This window comes from Acomys minous, assembly GCF_964271855.1.
Source record: "Acomys minous genome assembly, chromosome: 2".
NCBI classification, from domain to species: Eukaryota; Metazoa; Chordata; class Mammalia; order Rodentia; family Muridae; genus Acomys; species Acomys minous.
Genome location: NC_140484.1, coordinates 28,372,725 through 28,388,539, shown reverse-complemented (window position 1 = coordinate 28,388,539; position 15,815 = coordinate 28,372,725). Strand labels below are relative to the sequence as shown.

At 39.6% G+C, this 15,815-nt stretch overlaps 1 protein-coding gene across 2 annotated transcripts in view; it reads right to left on the bottom strand.

Annotated features, from left to right (window-relative positions):
* PRKG1 (protein kinase cGMP-dependent 1) overlaps positions 1-15,815 on the bottom strand; it is a 1,157,800-nt gene that overhangs the window by 898,730 nt on the left and 243,255 nt on the right. The gene's annotated exons all lie outside the window — the stretch shown is intronic.

The following is a 15,815-nucleotide window of genomic DNA, read 5'->3' as shown; positions in this document are numbered from 1 at the left end:
CATCTCTATATTCTAAGGTTTACTTTAAAAAGAATTTATCATGCACTAGACTAGACCATGTAAGACTCCATCCTGCAGGCTCATATGGTCGAACAACCCTTCACCTCTTGTTCTAAGCAGCGTTTATGATGCTTGTCTCATTTGGAGCATCTTAAGCACTTAACCCTTATGCTTGTTCAGATCTTTTCCAATCTCCCAGTCATTGATCCTCTGCACAAACATTAGAAAACAGGAAGCTGTTCTTTACTGGTGATGATGAAATAATGGTGGGGAATTTGGAGATCTGGGGATGTGGACAGAGCTCATATAAAGACACCAGCTTTGAAACTGGCTTCTGTCTACTGGCTAGCTGGCTGGTGAAGGGATGTTTTGCAAGCATAGTCTGAGGATGGGGCAATGAAAAAGAAAACTCCTCTCTCAGCATCAGATGTTCCACAGGTTTTCAAATTACGTTCTGGGGCTTGCAGGGCGGGGAGAGGATCTGGCAGGGAGAGCAGGTGACAACAATTAGAACCTAAGGCATCTGTTCTGTGAATTGTGACATTTGCTGTCACTTTAACAGGTTTCGGTTTGCAAGGCTAATCAGCAAAGGCAAGTCCTGCCAAGTGAGGCATTAGTGCTGGACTCAAGAAAAGTGGGGTTCAGCCCCCAGTTCTGCCACTAGTTCCCAGATGGAGGGCAAGCATCTACCTCTCAGATGTCAGTTTCCTCTTCTCCCAGTATGTGAGTATGTTTCCTCTAAAACTGTGTGAGCCCATGTTTGTGCACATTATCTTTCAGCTGCCATAGTCAACGACTTTCTGACAGCAGAGGGAAGCTAAATGAAGTGAATTTAGGGTTGGAGAAAATTAAGATTAGCCTCACAGATAACCTGTGCTTCGGCCACTATCCTGCAATAGAGTCCCTTCCTCCAAGGGGCAAAAAGAACCAAGCTATAACTCAAGCCTGTGAGTGAAGAGCACAGTGCTAGTGTGCATCCGGGCTCAAACTCTTATGAGTGAGGTTGCTTTGAGGGCTAAAACAGCAAACTTACATAAAATAATCCAGCCTAGTAAGTGGTTGTGGTTGATTCTAAGCCATTGTGGTAAGACTTACATAACTATAGGATTAAGAGTTACCACAGGTGGGAGAATTGCAATAGGTTAGACATAGAAGAGATGAGGGTTTTTTTTTTTTATTACTATTTCAGAGCAAAATAATTGGAGTTCTATAACCCCCAAATTAGCCTAATCTGGTTCAGAATGCAGAAGTAAGCTCTTTGATAGTCTCAAGCATTTATTTCTTTGAAAAGGAAGCTCATTCAACTGACTACTTGGCATTTCTTGGCCATGCTATACAAGGGTAGTCTCTGGTGGTAGACCTTTGATTGTAGAGGTCTTTATACGACGTTGCCTTATTCAGTGTTTTTTTCTCAATTAAACTCATATACTCAAAATAATCAATATGTGAGAACTTGTTGTTAGCCACTGAAGAAGCGTACAGACTCAAAAGAGAGTCATTGACTTCAGGACTATCAGGAGCTACTGATAAAAATACACAATAATTAGTCTGGAGAAAACACTGGGAGAAGAGACACCCCTAAAGGATGTAGCACCAAGAGACAACAAAGAGACAACAAATAAGGGAAGGGCAGTGACATTGACTCTGTAAAGCTAACAACAGGTTATAAAACCAGACTGAAATGGGAAAACTGCCTGAGGAGGGATTTCCCAAATGAATGACTCTAAGAAAATCCTGGCACGCTTAGAGGAAAGGAGGCATTGAACCTGGATGTACTGGGCTTCTCAAAGTAGGCAAGCAAGAGCCAAGGACTGTTCATGAGCGCTGGGCACATGATCTGAAATGGACAAAGGTAGGGTCAAGAGAATCCATTAAACCCTTCAAATGTGCCAGAGAAATGAGAAACTTTATAAGAAAACCCGTGAAAGCCGATTGAAGCCTGAAATAGCTACTGCTCAGATGGGAAAAACCGGGAGGCCCGTGGGCCACAAATCAGAAACATTTTTGCACTTCCCCTCAATTTCCAGTTGCTAACAGCACTGTTTACTGAAGGTTTCTATGTGCCAGAAATTGTGCCGCACACCTTGCAAGAACTGTTGTGTTCACTCCCCATTCTGGTCCTAAAAGGTAATCACTGCCACCATGTTTTAGGAGGGCTAACCTGGGTCTTCTAGATGTTAGCCTGATGAGGGCTAACCACCAGAAAACCCTGGAGAAGGCAAACCTAGGCCGCTTGGGTTCCGGCTACCAACTGCTCATTTAAGCAGTCTCTAGCCTGTTCAAGCAGCAAGGCCCTCCCACCACAGAGAAGTTGAAGTCATGTGTAAGAATATCACTCCCAGTTCCTTGCATCTCTTCCACAAATCCGTCCACTGATCCTCATGAGCTGGCATCAAGAATCTGTCCTCACTCCCAGCACAGAGGAAGGTGTAAAGATATTTTTAAAGTTGGAAATAATTTCACACATTATCCAAATGTGCAAAACCAAAATGCCTAATGCCTCTTCTAGCAGTTTGGCTCAGCGTGCTTTAGATAACCTTCTACGGGCTTGAAAAACATCATCTGGGAAGGCCCACTTTGAACTTTTAGATATATGTGTTAGTGTGCTATTCAGGGTGGTAAAGTTTGTCCCCTGCCAGTCTCTTTTATTAAAAGCCTTGCACAGTCTTGCTGGCTGCAGCATGGCTTTCATGCATCCTAACATCTCTATTATTTACTCCTGGTTTCTGGTTTACAGTTGCTATTTAAGAAGCCTTCTTACGAGGTTAGAGAGGGGAATAAGCTGAGATTTAGCAAAGAGAAGAGATTCTGTTTTAATTGGTTTCTACAGAGCAGCTGCCCATACACGTTTTCTAATACTCCATGTTTGCTAATATTGCATTTTCTAAAATGATTTAGTTTTCAGTTGCTCTAATCATAAATTCTAAGATGGCTTCTCATCAAGTATCTTAAGCTCACTTTTTTTTCTTATCATTTGCCATTAGATCTAAACATACCAAATGAACAAAAATTTCAAAAATTCATAAAATAAACCATTTGTTTAATTGGAGATGTAAATATAGAAACTTGAAGAGTATCTTCCAAAAATTTCAAAGACCCTTCTATTCTGTAAAACTATAAAATCATGTATGAAAAATATTTCCAAACAAGAAAAAAATTGTCTATGGTGACTCAGTAAGCTACAACTATGAAAACCAGGATAGCATATTTCATGATCTCATTATTGTTGTCTATAGATGAATATGTACTTTCTATGCTGTGGTGAAAACAAATCATGCTTCTAATTTCATCAATATAAGTTCAGAAAGCAGTTATAACAATCCTCACATTCATAGGCTGGAAATTGTCACATAAATAAAAAATGCTAAGCGAAATAGAATTTTCAACCTAATCACTTAATGATGAATACTTTCAAAGAATTTTGTCTTTTTACAAGGAAAATATTTCAGGATACAGAATAATAATATCATAGATATCAGTGAGTTAAGTCTAGAATTCACTGGTGGCAATTATACCATCAAAAGTGACATCAGATAATTTTATTAGAAGTCCCAGCAATTTAAACATTGTCAGTCATGGATCACTGGCATCAGAAGCAGGGTATAAGTGCTTTCTTCTCTAAATTCACGAGAAAAAATAAGTAGCACTTCTGTGGGAAGTATTTCATAATTACAGCTTTCTTTATAGACAACTAGGGAGGCACATGGCAAACATTTTATTTTTATTTAAATATTTTCGTTTGGTTGTTTATCTTTCTATATTATTTTCTATAGAAACTAGCATGTGTCTTTTTAATTTACTGATTATTGCTTACAGAAAAATTTTAATTTTGGAATTAAAATATAATTATGTCATTTCACTCTTTTTTCTCTGCCCTCCAATGAAAACTATATACCTCTCTACCTCTCTCTCTCTCTCAAATTCCTTGCCTCTTTTTCTTTAATTGGCTAACAAACACCAAATAGTTATCCCTGAAATTATATAGAGTAAGCAAGTTGTGTGTGTGTGTATGTGTGTGTGTGTACGTGTGTGTGTGTGTGTGTGTGTGTGTGTGTGTGTGTGTGTGTGTGTTAGTGTCCTTTTATTCTCTGAGGTCATCCTGCATGAAGAATGTGTGTTAGCCAGCACTATGCACCTCACTGGAAAATATACTGATGCCTGCTCTAGACAGCACACTTCATTCCCCATCAATCCACTAATTTTGTTCTATCTGTTCCAGCATTCTTGGGTCACAAAAATGTTTAGCTCTGCCTAAGTGATGGGCCCCACTGGGTATGTAAATGTGCTTAAGGCCCCATGGAAACAAACTGCCATGACATTCCAGCAAGTGTCTGTGCTTCCCAAGCATGAGGGCTTAGAGTCTCGTGCTTCAGTGCACCATACATATTAAAGCATCTTTTCTGCACAAACATTACAGCTGCCACAGGCCCTGAAGATACCCCAGTGCAAAATGAGAAGCAGACAATTATCTGATAAAACTGTAATGACAGCAAGATACGTCAGTACAGTAAATATTTTATATAATGCCCTCAGGTATAAGTAAATTAATGGATGTGCTTTATTCTGGAATCCCACAGAAGTAGAAAGAATATGCTTTTTAAAAAAATAGATAGGTTAACATCTAGATTGTAATTCATATTAGAATTCAAAATGTAGACAACCCCTCTTACTTCCAAGTCCACAGGGAGTTTGGAAAAATATCAGACCATTGATGTTCAAATATTGGCAACAAATATCCCCAGAGATGATGTACATTTCTATACTGTATGTAAACATAACATGCCATTTGAGATTTAAGCATAACAGGTTACAGTTGCAAAGAAATTGGTGGTTATTACATTTGTTGGTTATGTGGTTTCCCTGTCCATGAGATAGCCACTTCCAGGTTACCCTTGTTGTACACGTGAGGAAGCAGAGCTTAAGGCAATCAACTTGTATAGCCTGAGTCCAGAACCAACTGCTCTTACTCTCAGAATGATGGCTCTCAAAGTACACCAGTGCTAGAGTTTGGTTCTTGCCAGGGATGCAAATTCTGGGTACCAATCAAGAACCACTGCATTGGAAACTCCATGGACAGGGCAAGCAATATCTTTTGATAAGTTCTCCTGGGATTCTGGTGTGCTCAAACTTAAGGACAGCTGACCTCTGGAAGTAAGAAAAATCCTTTCTATCTAGATGTCAGAGCTATAACCGTTCATCCCCCCCCCCCGTTTTTTTTTAACAGTTTCTGATGGCATTATTTTAAAACTGTTTCACATTGCTTTCTCATATTCTTAATACCTTAATTTTCAACATTTTGATGCTATACATTTTTTGCTGAAATTGCTTTCTCATTTTCATTTTTATATTTCATTATTACTTGTTTTATTGAAAAAAATTTCCATTCTTTTCTTCAAATTCAATAAAGATTATTGAAAACTCAGCTTTTGGAGTTTTATTTTCAAATTCTTTCTAAATATAAAAGTGAGTTTGGATAATGCTATTTGTGTGTATATTTAGCACTGGACAACCTATTGGTGTGCTCTTCCCCAGGAAAGACCCCCTTTCCAGCTTTACCTATTGCCTATAGTTCTTTGTGTAAGGTTGAGGCCTCATGACTTTTCCTATCCAACTTGGCATGTCCATTAGTGCCATCCTTCGTCTGCTTACACTGGAGTGGTCATGTTCTAAGACTTTATGGGTATATCTTCTGATATTACTAGAAGACACAATTTCACAGGAAACACTGGATCTCACAATCTTTTTGTATCCCACAGTGTTCTCTGAGCTTTAGGTATAGTAATGTTTGTAGGTATATCCACTGAAACTAGGTTCCACAATTCTACATTTTGATTGGTTGTAGTTTCCTGTAATGGTCTCCATCTCTTGCAAATAGGAGTTTTGTTTTGTTTTGTTTTGTGTTTTTGTTTTTGATTGAGGTGAGGACAACATCTATCTGTGCTTATAGGGACAAATGTTTACAGAGTGCCATTATGGATTATGCTGGTTTAGCAAATTAGAGATTATAGATTCTCCATCAATAACTATGACTTTGTTAGCACTGAGTAGTTAGCTAGGTGATGAGTACCAGCTGTGGTACCCCAATTGAGAGGGTCTTAAGTACAATTAGAGAGCTGTTGGTTACTGCCACCTTATGTGTGCCACTACTGCTCTGTTGGAGTTACTCTTCCATGCTGGTCACTGATGCGGTTCATAGGTATCATAGCTGGGTAGGATTGTTGGTTGCCTCCCTCCTTTGGAAGTTTGCATGGCATCTTTCAGTACCATGAAAGCCAGTCATCAGGGAGGGGGCACTCTGGTAAGTTCCAGCTCAAGAGTCTCTTTCTAGACTTTGTCTCTACAGTTCATGATATCTACAGCAATAGGGACTTTCCTTCCGCCTCTGGGGATAACCAAGGGCAACAACAATATGCTGCATGTTTTGGGAGTCTCTTGGACATCCCTGAAAAACAATTCAAAAGACGGGTTCTCATGTCTGAAATTGGAGTTTTTGTTAGCTGGTCTTTGGCTTTTATGAGAAAGCATCATCAGCCCAGATGAAATTTTTTTCATTAAAATTCTATTTCTTTATCCACACACAGAACAATATTTATTATAGGTTTTACGTTTAGGTAATTAGTTAATAGTCTACTTCCTTGTGGATTTTCCAGACATCCCTATTGTGCTTTTAACACATCTCGCTCCTTCTGTATTTACCTCTCCCGCTTCCATTTTTTCCCCTATCAAATCACTTATATCCTGTGGTTTTCCCTTTACCCTCTTCCCACCTACTTCTGTATTCACCTCCCTCAATACATATATGCATGTAATAACAATTATGCGATGGAGTTTGCAGGAAATGGCCATGAATTTGTAGTAGATAAGGAAGGGGTTGACAGGAGGGTACAGAGAGAGAGAAGAGGGATAGAAGAAATGTCATTAAATCATATCCTTAAATCTTAAATAAGAACAGAAATAAAAATAAGGTAATAATAAAGGTTTGGAATAAACTTTGTGGAGGAATGGCTCTAGCTGTGGGTCACTAAGAAGTCCTCCCCCAGGGCATGAAATGAAGAAAACTGAAACAATTCCCTGTAAAGACAGACGGAGCCTACTAAGTTGTATATCGAGTAGCAATTGTTTGTGGTTTTTAATTAAATTTTTTTTATTATTTTATTTTTTTACATATGCATTTATATTATTACACATACATACAATAGATTACCTATAGCAAGAAGAATCCTGGCACAATCAGAAATTATATAAATGTTACATTCATAGTGTTTTTGCTATTTGTATTTGACAGCCTTGAAGAAGACATCGTTCTGACAGAATTTTGCATATAAAAAAAGGACAAGCTTGGGTGCAGGCAGACTCAATGGCCAAAACCTGCCAAGACAGGGTAAGCAAGTCCTCGATAGTTCCTGTCTCACAAATATGTCTGTCAGATAAATTGTTTGTGTTTTTAAGGAAAGTATGTCAGTTTTAATCTATAAAACAATGAGTAATTTAGAACAAATTGTCTGATAACATCTTAAGCTTAAGTAAACCTCATAAATAATTTATGGCAGAAAAGTAAACCTTTGTCTCCAAAAAGGAACAAGACAGAAAATTTTAATATTGAAATGTAAAGGTGAGCAACCGAATTTATTCTCCATGGGATTCCGCAGTAAGTACCAGAAAAGCACAGTCAACGTTCAAGGTGATGTAACCGGTGCCTTGACAGTGTTATGTTCCTTCAGGAGTTAACACTGGCTTTCTACATGGTACATTGCTCTAGAAAAGCCCCCTTCCTACACTAGATAGGACTGTTTTGAAAGCCATACCCAGGTCATATGCTAGTCTCTCCAGAAGGAAAATCTCAAAAGCAACCCTGTGACTTTATGCTTGTGTAGAAGGGTATATGTTCCTGGTTAACTAGAGTGTGTCTATTCACAGTCCAGAAAATAAGAGACGAGCAGAGACTCAAATGCATTCAATCAGCAGCTTGTCAAAGATTATAATTTGACTCTCTGTGTTGCTTTCATTTGGAAGAAATACCTTTAATTTTTTTTCTTTTCCTATTCAGAAATGAAACTTTTGAGTGATTTCATTTGTTTTTGGCTAAGATCCAATTGGGGGAAAAGGTTACCAGAAGAGAGGTGCAGAATTTTATTGATTTATCCCTATTTGGAAAGATACTCTTCATTTTTAATTCCTTTTGATAGACTAAAGTAGGTTGGATTATATTTAATTAGTAGAATAATTGCCAAGCTAAAGTTATTTATTGGTGTGGTAGAGACGGATGCTGTTGTCTTAGGTAAAGTTCAAGATCGACGCAGGTGATGATACTGGGACTGCATCTTAGTTTTTTTTTCCATAGATGTATCCATAGTATTTGATTCTCTAAATAATTTAACAGGAGGATGTGTATTTTTGAAAGAGTTGATACATTTCTTTTTACAAAGAAAAAAAAAAAAGAGGCCGCTTCTGTCAGTGCCATCTGGGTAGAAAAGCTTAGAACATCATCAACTGAGACACATCCTTAGTAGACAGTAACACGTGGCCCCAACCATAACCAGAAGTGGTTCTCTAAGACAAGAAGACAGAGTTAGGGCTCCCTGCAGTGAGTAAATGCGCTCCACCATCACGTGGAGTTGCGATGGATGGAGAGCGCTTTATTGGCTTTTGATGCATTCAGACAGATGGACCAGTGCAGAGACCTTATAATGTTACAGGCTTTATCTCAGTCCAAATTGCTGAGCAAAGAGCCCTATGAGGAGACATGGTACTAAGCATGGAACCAACCGGAAATGGTTCATAATCATCTGGAAAACATATGTCTCCGTCTGGACCTTGGTCCAAGTAAGTGACACATTTCCAATTTTTCAATATGGCATCCATTCTCTGAATTCCGGAAGATTGTTTCCTAAGAATGTAATGAGGCCTCTGAGAGCCAGGGTGTAAATTCACACTCCAAGCACATAAGTAAGAGACAGGACTGCTTCTTCCAGAACACTAACATCTGGGATGCTTTCAAAGGTGCCAGGTTCCTTTCCGAAGTTCACAAATCAAGGGGTAAGGCTAATTTACAGCAGCCATCTCTCATGGCTTTCTCTCATGAGGCTTCCTCTGAATGCTGATGCACCAAACACTGAGCGAAGGAATGCCATTTATCCCTTCGAGTTGGTAAAGTGGACCGCTCATGTGAATGAAAATAATCCTTTAAGTTTTAAAGAATGCCATCTGGCTCTGATGTTCAAGAATTTGGTGAACATGTCCATGTTTACTCTAGAATTTTGTCTTAATAACATTCCATCTGGACTAAATTTCCCATGCTGGAATATCAACTAATTTTAGTTTTGCTATACTCTAATACTGAAGTCCCTCCTAGCCTTTTGATTGTTGACAGGCTTTCCCAAGAACAGTCTTACAGTGCAGACTTGAAAACAGAAATAGATTCCAAGTGCAGCCAGGCATTCAGGGTCATGCTGAAAAAATAGGATGCCCTCCAGACTCCTCTGGCCTCCTGTAAGAAGGAGTTCAGCCTAGGTACCAGTATCTATTACAGAGATACAATGTGACACAGTCTTAAAAAAAAAGTGTAAAGGGCAATGTCAGATCTGAGGTTAATCCTTGAAGTTTTTTCTCAACTCTGCCTCTACGTGCTCTGCCTTCTCCTCCAAGGCCTATACATGCGTGCCTTGCATAAGCTCAGGTTACTCATATCTACACTCCCTTCCCTATGTCAGGGCACAGTTTGGAGTTCTCCAGTAAATTCACAGCTCAAGTCTCAGAGCCAATTTCTTCAAAATTCCAAGAGAAATAGTCAATTGACTGCCTTTCGATGAAGGGACTAACCTGGTTCTTCTTTTTCATTAGTGTTTCATCTCCAATCAATGAATCATGAGCAAGGTGTAGTGGCTCATGCCTGTAATCCCAGCACTCAGGGAGGCAGAGGCTGGCGGATCTCTGTGAGTATGAGGATAGCCTGGTCCACAAAGTGAGACCAGAACAGCCAAGGCTACATAGAGAAACCTTGTCTCGAAAAACCAAAATAAGAACCCCACCCCAAAATTATGACAAGAAATGGAGGTGGGTCACTTGATGAATGAAGCTTTCACTATATGTACATAGATAGATAGATAGATAGATAGATAGATAGATAGATAGATAGATAGATAGATAGACATAGATAATATTTATTTACCAGGGAGAAGTGTTTATGCCACTGGGCACATGTGGAAGTCTGAGGGTAGCTTGCAGACCTTGTATTCTGCTTATACCATATTGGACCTAGTGAAACCTGGTGAAACTCACGACACCAGTATCAGTGAAAAGAATGTTTATCCACTCAGCTGCCTTACCACTTTTAGAGATCAAGAATAGGTGATTTTCTAGAAATTGCTATGGAGACAAACAGATGTAGAAATGCATTTGGTATAAGGAAAAACAAGAGATCTGGATGCCTTTGGGATGGCATCCAGTGTTTTAAAAACCACTTGTCTTTGGTCAAAGTTTTTTTTAAATTGTACTGAGGTGTTTTCACAGGTCTTTTGTCTCAAAAGATGGTGAGACAACAGATACTATGGCTGTTGACTTTGTAGGCTTCCAAATCAGAATTGGTACGGACTAACAATCATCTAGGTGTGAAATACTTGTGATATTACACATTCAGGAAACTCCCTCTGTCTCTGTCTTTGTCTCTGTCTGTCTGTGTCTGTCTCTTACACACACACACACACAGACACACACACACACATTCAAGTGTATTTCATTTATCCCATTTTCCCCTAAAGTATCATTATATCAAAGACACCTGCTGCCTTGAGAGACATCTCTGTTTCCTTATTAAGGGACAAGACAAAGCAATCCTTCTACTGTATTACTCCTACTGTATTACTAATGAGTCTCTTGCTGTGAGTTCGAGGCCAGCCTCGTCTACAACGTGACTCCACGACAGCCAAGGCTGCACAGAGATATCCTGTCTCAAAAAACAAACAAACAAACAAAAAATAATGTGTCTCTTAGTAAAAGACTATATGTTAGGTTTTGCTTTAAAAAAAAAAGCTGCACAGAGGTTCTGCCTTGTAGATTGTTCTGTTCTTTTAGCATCCTGGCTGTTTGCGCGACAGGAGTTTACAGCAGGTGCATGCCTCTACAAATTGCTCCCCCGTATCCATACCTGCACTATAAACTTCTCTTTACATTATCTTGCAGTGAAAAGCACTAAATCAAAACCGCTTGGCAGTGTGTCAGCTTGTGGAATCATGCCCAGTTCTAAAGGTATGAGTGTTCACTGTATCAAGAACAGAGGCAGTAAAAACATGGCTGGCACTCAATGACCTCAGCAAAAAAGACATGAAACTTCACAATGTTGTGTAAGATAAAGTGTGCTTTAAATAAATCCAGGCACTTGCCAGGTTCTCTAATAAATGCCATTATGTGACAAGAAATAACTATATTTACACTGCGGTGGAAACGAGTGACTACTAGCTACCAGGTCAGTTCTTTAGAAAACATCAAATCTAAAAGCATAGTAGAAATGGGAAAAGAGATTTAATTCATCACCAAACAGCCCTGAAGTGGATTGAGCTCCATTTGAAACAGAGTTTGTTTGCTCGGATCATGTTCAGGGGACGTTTACAATGAGAAGGACTTAGGAAAAAATGGTTAGTTAACACACACACAAACACACACACACACACACACACACACACACACACACACACACACACACTAAATATTAAGAATATAAAGGTAGCTGAGCAACCATGTCTGACCTGGCAGAAGAAGATGCTCTTAGTCTTGATGCAATAAAATGTGGCAAGACATGATAGCTCATTGTGTGTGTGTGTGTGTGTGTGTGTGTGTGTGTGTGTGTGTATGTGTGTGTGTGTGTGTGTCCCTACTCTGAGAGGATGGTGAGGGGGAATGGGGGAAGAGTGTGGGAGGGTGGGACTGGAGAAAAGGAGAGAGGGAGCTGCGATCTATATATAAAGTAAATAAATAAATTAATTAAAGAGATAAAAGGGGAATATAAATGTAATACATCCTCTAAATAAATGAAACCTAGGTTCAAGAGTCAGAGGAGTAGGATTTTATAGGAAAGGATTTCTCTGAAGAGCCTGGTAGTTATGCCTGGGTAAGTTATAGGCACACGGTACACACAACTCAGCTAGTCACTCTGACATGCCAATTTAAAGGCTCAACACTTCATGAGCCTCAAAGCAGTAAGCATCCTTGGCCTGGTCTACCCATCATATTACTTTCCTTCTTGCTTAATTTTATTATAAAATCATGTAAGTTTAATAAGAAAGTAACAAGGGTGTAATTTCCCTTAGAAAGTTAACTTAACTCTTAACATAAGATGTGTTTGCTGTTATCTGTACTCTAAGACCCACCGGGGATACTTTTTACTTCTCAGAATGACAAGGCATTGTGTCTTCTTTCTTACTCCAGGAAGGATGCCTGGTGCTGACCTGTCACAGATGATCAGAACTTAGAAGTAAATTCCCTGCTGGCAAACATCCATGAGCATCTGAGGTCTGGTTGGAACTCAAGCACAACTGCGCAGCAGTCTTGCTCCTTTAAAGCAATTATACTTTATATACTTATACTTAAGTCCATTATACTTAAGAGACACTGTTTTCCCATACATAATTTGATCTAATTATTGCCCAAGAAGGTAATGTAGTTTGTGTTTTAACCCTATAAATGTGGGGTGATTTTTGTGAAAGCAGAAATAACATCAAAAAAAGTGTAATGTTGGAAACAAGTGCCACCCCTACTCAGACATGCCCGTCACTCAGCTGATGGCTCAGAGACAACCCACCATGATACATGCTTTCAGTATCCCAGGCTTGGCATATTGTTCTTCATACCCTTCTAAATTTTATTTCAATTTTCCTATATATTGGATATTTTGCAGATCCAAATCATTTGTATTTTCCAGAATGCACGCATTTCCTCATATCAATTTCCAAAACCAAACTGATTTTTTCTTAGTGGTTATATTCCCTTGAGGAGATGTATCATTTATAACCAGCTTTCTGAGCATTTAGCTACTAGATTTTGACTGTTATTAACAATGCAGGAAAGGATGTCTTCACATCTCTGACAGTACAATACTTGCAAGCCATATCCCTTGGTTAAATTTAGGAGCATTAAAGTTTTGATAGGCGCCATAAACATCTCTGAAATGGGATGCTTAGCACCATTGAATTTATTTACCCAATAGAAACCGTGTGTCAAAAGTTGAAGATATATTTCAAAGGACACAAGGCTGGCACTCAGAACTGCGGAGCAAGGACTGGATAGAAAGTTATCTGAATACAAGGTTTACCACTTTCACTTTGTTTCATGACTTGCTAAAACCTCTGTAGATGCTGAGTGTCACGAAGATTTTTGGAATAACAGAGTCTGGTGCTAGGATAGGCAATGCAAAATTTCAGGATGAGAAAAACAATTGGCCACTGATTCCTTTGCAGGAAACTGGATTCTAAAGATGTTTAAATATAGCGGAATGTATCCAATCACTTATCAAATGATAGCTGTACACCTCTTCACTGCCTGACACGACATTATGCCAGGGACATTTATCTTAACATACAACGACATGGTTTCTCCTTTCTGATGAAAAGGAAAGATGTTAATCAAATCATGGTAAGAAGAGGGTGAAATTGTTACTAATCACTAGAAATATGTCCGTAATATGTAGGCTTAAAATGAGTTTTTTAATTTTTTAATTTTTAATTTGTTCACTTTACATTCTGATTGCAGCCTCCTCCCTTGTCTTCTCTTGGTCCCACTCTCCCTTCCTCATTCCACCCCCCTCGTCCCCTAGTCCTCAGAAAGGGGGAACTCGCCTTACTTGTCACCTGACCCCAGCCTATCAAGTCTCATCTGGACTGCCTGCATCCTTTTCCTCTGGGGCCTGGCAAGGCAGTCCTGCTAGCGGGAAGTGATCAATAAGTGGGTGCCAGAGTCCATGTCAGAGGTAACCCCTACTCCTCATATTATGGAACCCACAAGGAGACTGTTATAAAGTAAGTTTGTATATAGGAAAAAAGGTCAAGTTAGGATTTGGGGGCAGAGATGCTCAAAGAGCTAAAATCCATAACTAGAGAAAGAAAGGAGTAAAACAAATCCAAGAATTTCCAGGCACAGGACTGAAAGTTCTAGGGACCAAACAGTACTGACTCCATAAGGGTGGAAGAGAAGAGTGGAGAAAACATTAGCAGATTCTAGGTCCTGCAGGGCCTTGTTAGTCTAGGAAGGGAATGTTATCATTAATAAAGTGGGAGCCATCAATAGACCTTCAGGCAGGTACAGAGCTCTGCAGCCACAGTGTGGAGAAGGATTACTTGCCTCTCATCAGCTTAGGAAATGTACAACTGAAAGCAACTTCTCAAAGAAGAAATTCCACTTGCTTAAGAACCAAAAATGGGGATTAGTGCTATAAATAAAGGGTTAAATTAGAGAGCTTCTCAAATCAACTCAGCAGCAAGGGAAACACCAAATTAAAATTAACTAACTACTCAGCTATAAAAAACAAGGAGATCCAGAAATTTGTGGACAAATGAAGGAAATTAGAACAGATCATATTGAGTGAGTTAACCCAGAAACAGAAAGATTTGCACGGTATATACTCACTTATAATTGGACACTAGCCCTAAAGTCATATTTCATGAATGCCTTCACTTACCAGGAGAATGGGATAGATGTGAGGACATCCTACTGGGACTCTAGGAAAGAGAAATATAGGAGATGGGGAAATAGAAGGATCCAGAGGATCTTAGAAACCTACAAGAAGAACATCGTAACGGGTGAATCAGGGACCAGGGTATCTGCTCAAACTATTGCACTAACAAAGGACAATACAAGTAGTAAACACCAAACCCCTATTCTGATGTACCCAATGGGCAGGACATCCTCCACAGTTATGTGGAGAGCAGGGACAAACTCTGACATGAGCTCTGGTGCCCCATATTTGACCACTTCCCCTTGGAGGGGAGCCCTGGTGGCACTTAAAGAAAGAATAGGCAGACTACCAAATAAGACTTGTTAGCCTGCAACCATAAAGTGGAGGAGGAGGTCCCTCTCGGACATGAACCTAGGGAGGGTAATAGGGTAGGGGTGCGAGTGATGGGAGAACAATTGAGTTGTAATCTGAATAAATTAATAAAAATATGCAAAAAAATTAACTGACTGCCTAAAGAAGTCACTTGTGGAGGCTCAGTTTTGGAAGAATCCACTTAGCCTAAGTGCGTATGGAAGCTGGTTCAGAGATTCTGCCCCTAGTCCCACATCCCCAGCCTATTTATGCGTTTTCAGCATTCTAATCTATTGAAAAGCGAAGTTTTCAAAAGGAAGACAAGAATAATAGCACTTTTAGGCTACCCCAGACATTCAAACGTCTGAAAGACTACCCCAGACATATGCACAAACATCTGGAAGGCTAACACTTGGACCAAAGAATGTGTGATCTCAACACCTGGCATGGCGGAGCATGCAAGAGCAAATCTCGAGAGTCTGGCTTTCTCTGTGTGCCGCAGGAGGGCTTAGAGGAACTCCCCACCTGCTCCAGGAGTTCTTGGAAAAAATGTTCCTGGAGATTGTGGTTACCCTAAAAATAGAGCTGCCCAGAGATACTCAGAAAAAAAAAATTCAACTGCCACAGTCGTCAAGGCACATATTACATTCCTTGGCATGGCAGCTGTGCCATCTTCTTACCTCCCTCCCCCCAATACATACCACGCCCTCGTTAGTTCAATGCTGTTCTTAATCTCAGTGGCCATAGCCCTTGCCCCCCTTAGTGACACTATGCTGCACTTCATGAGTCATAGAGCTTTCTT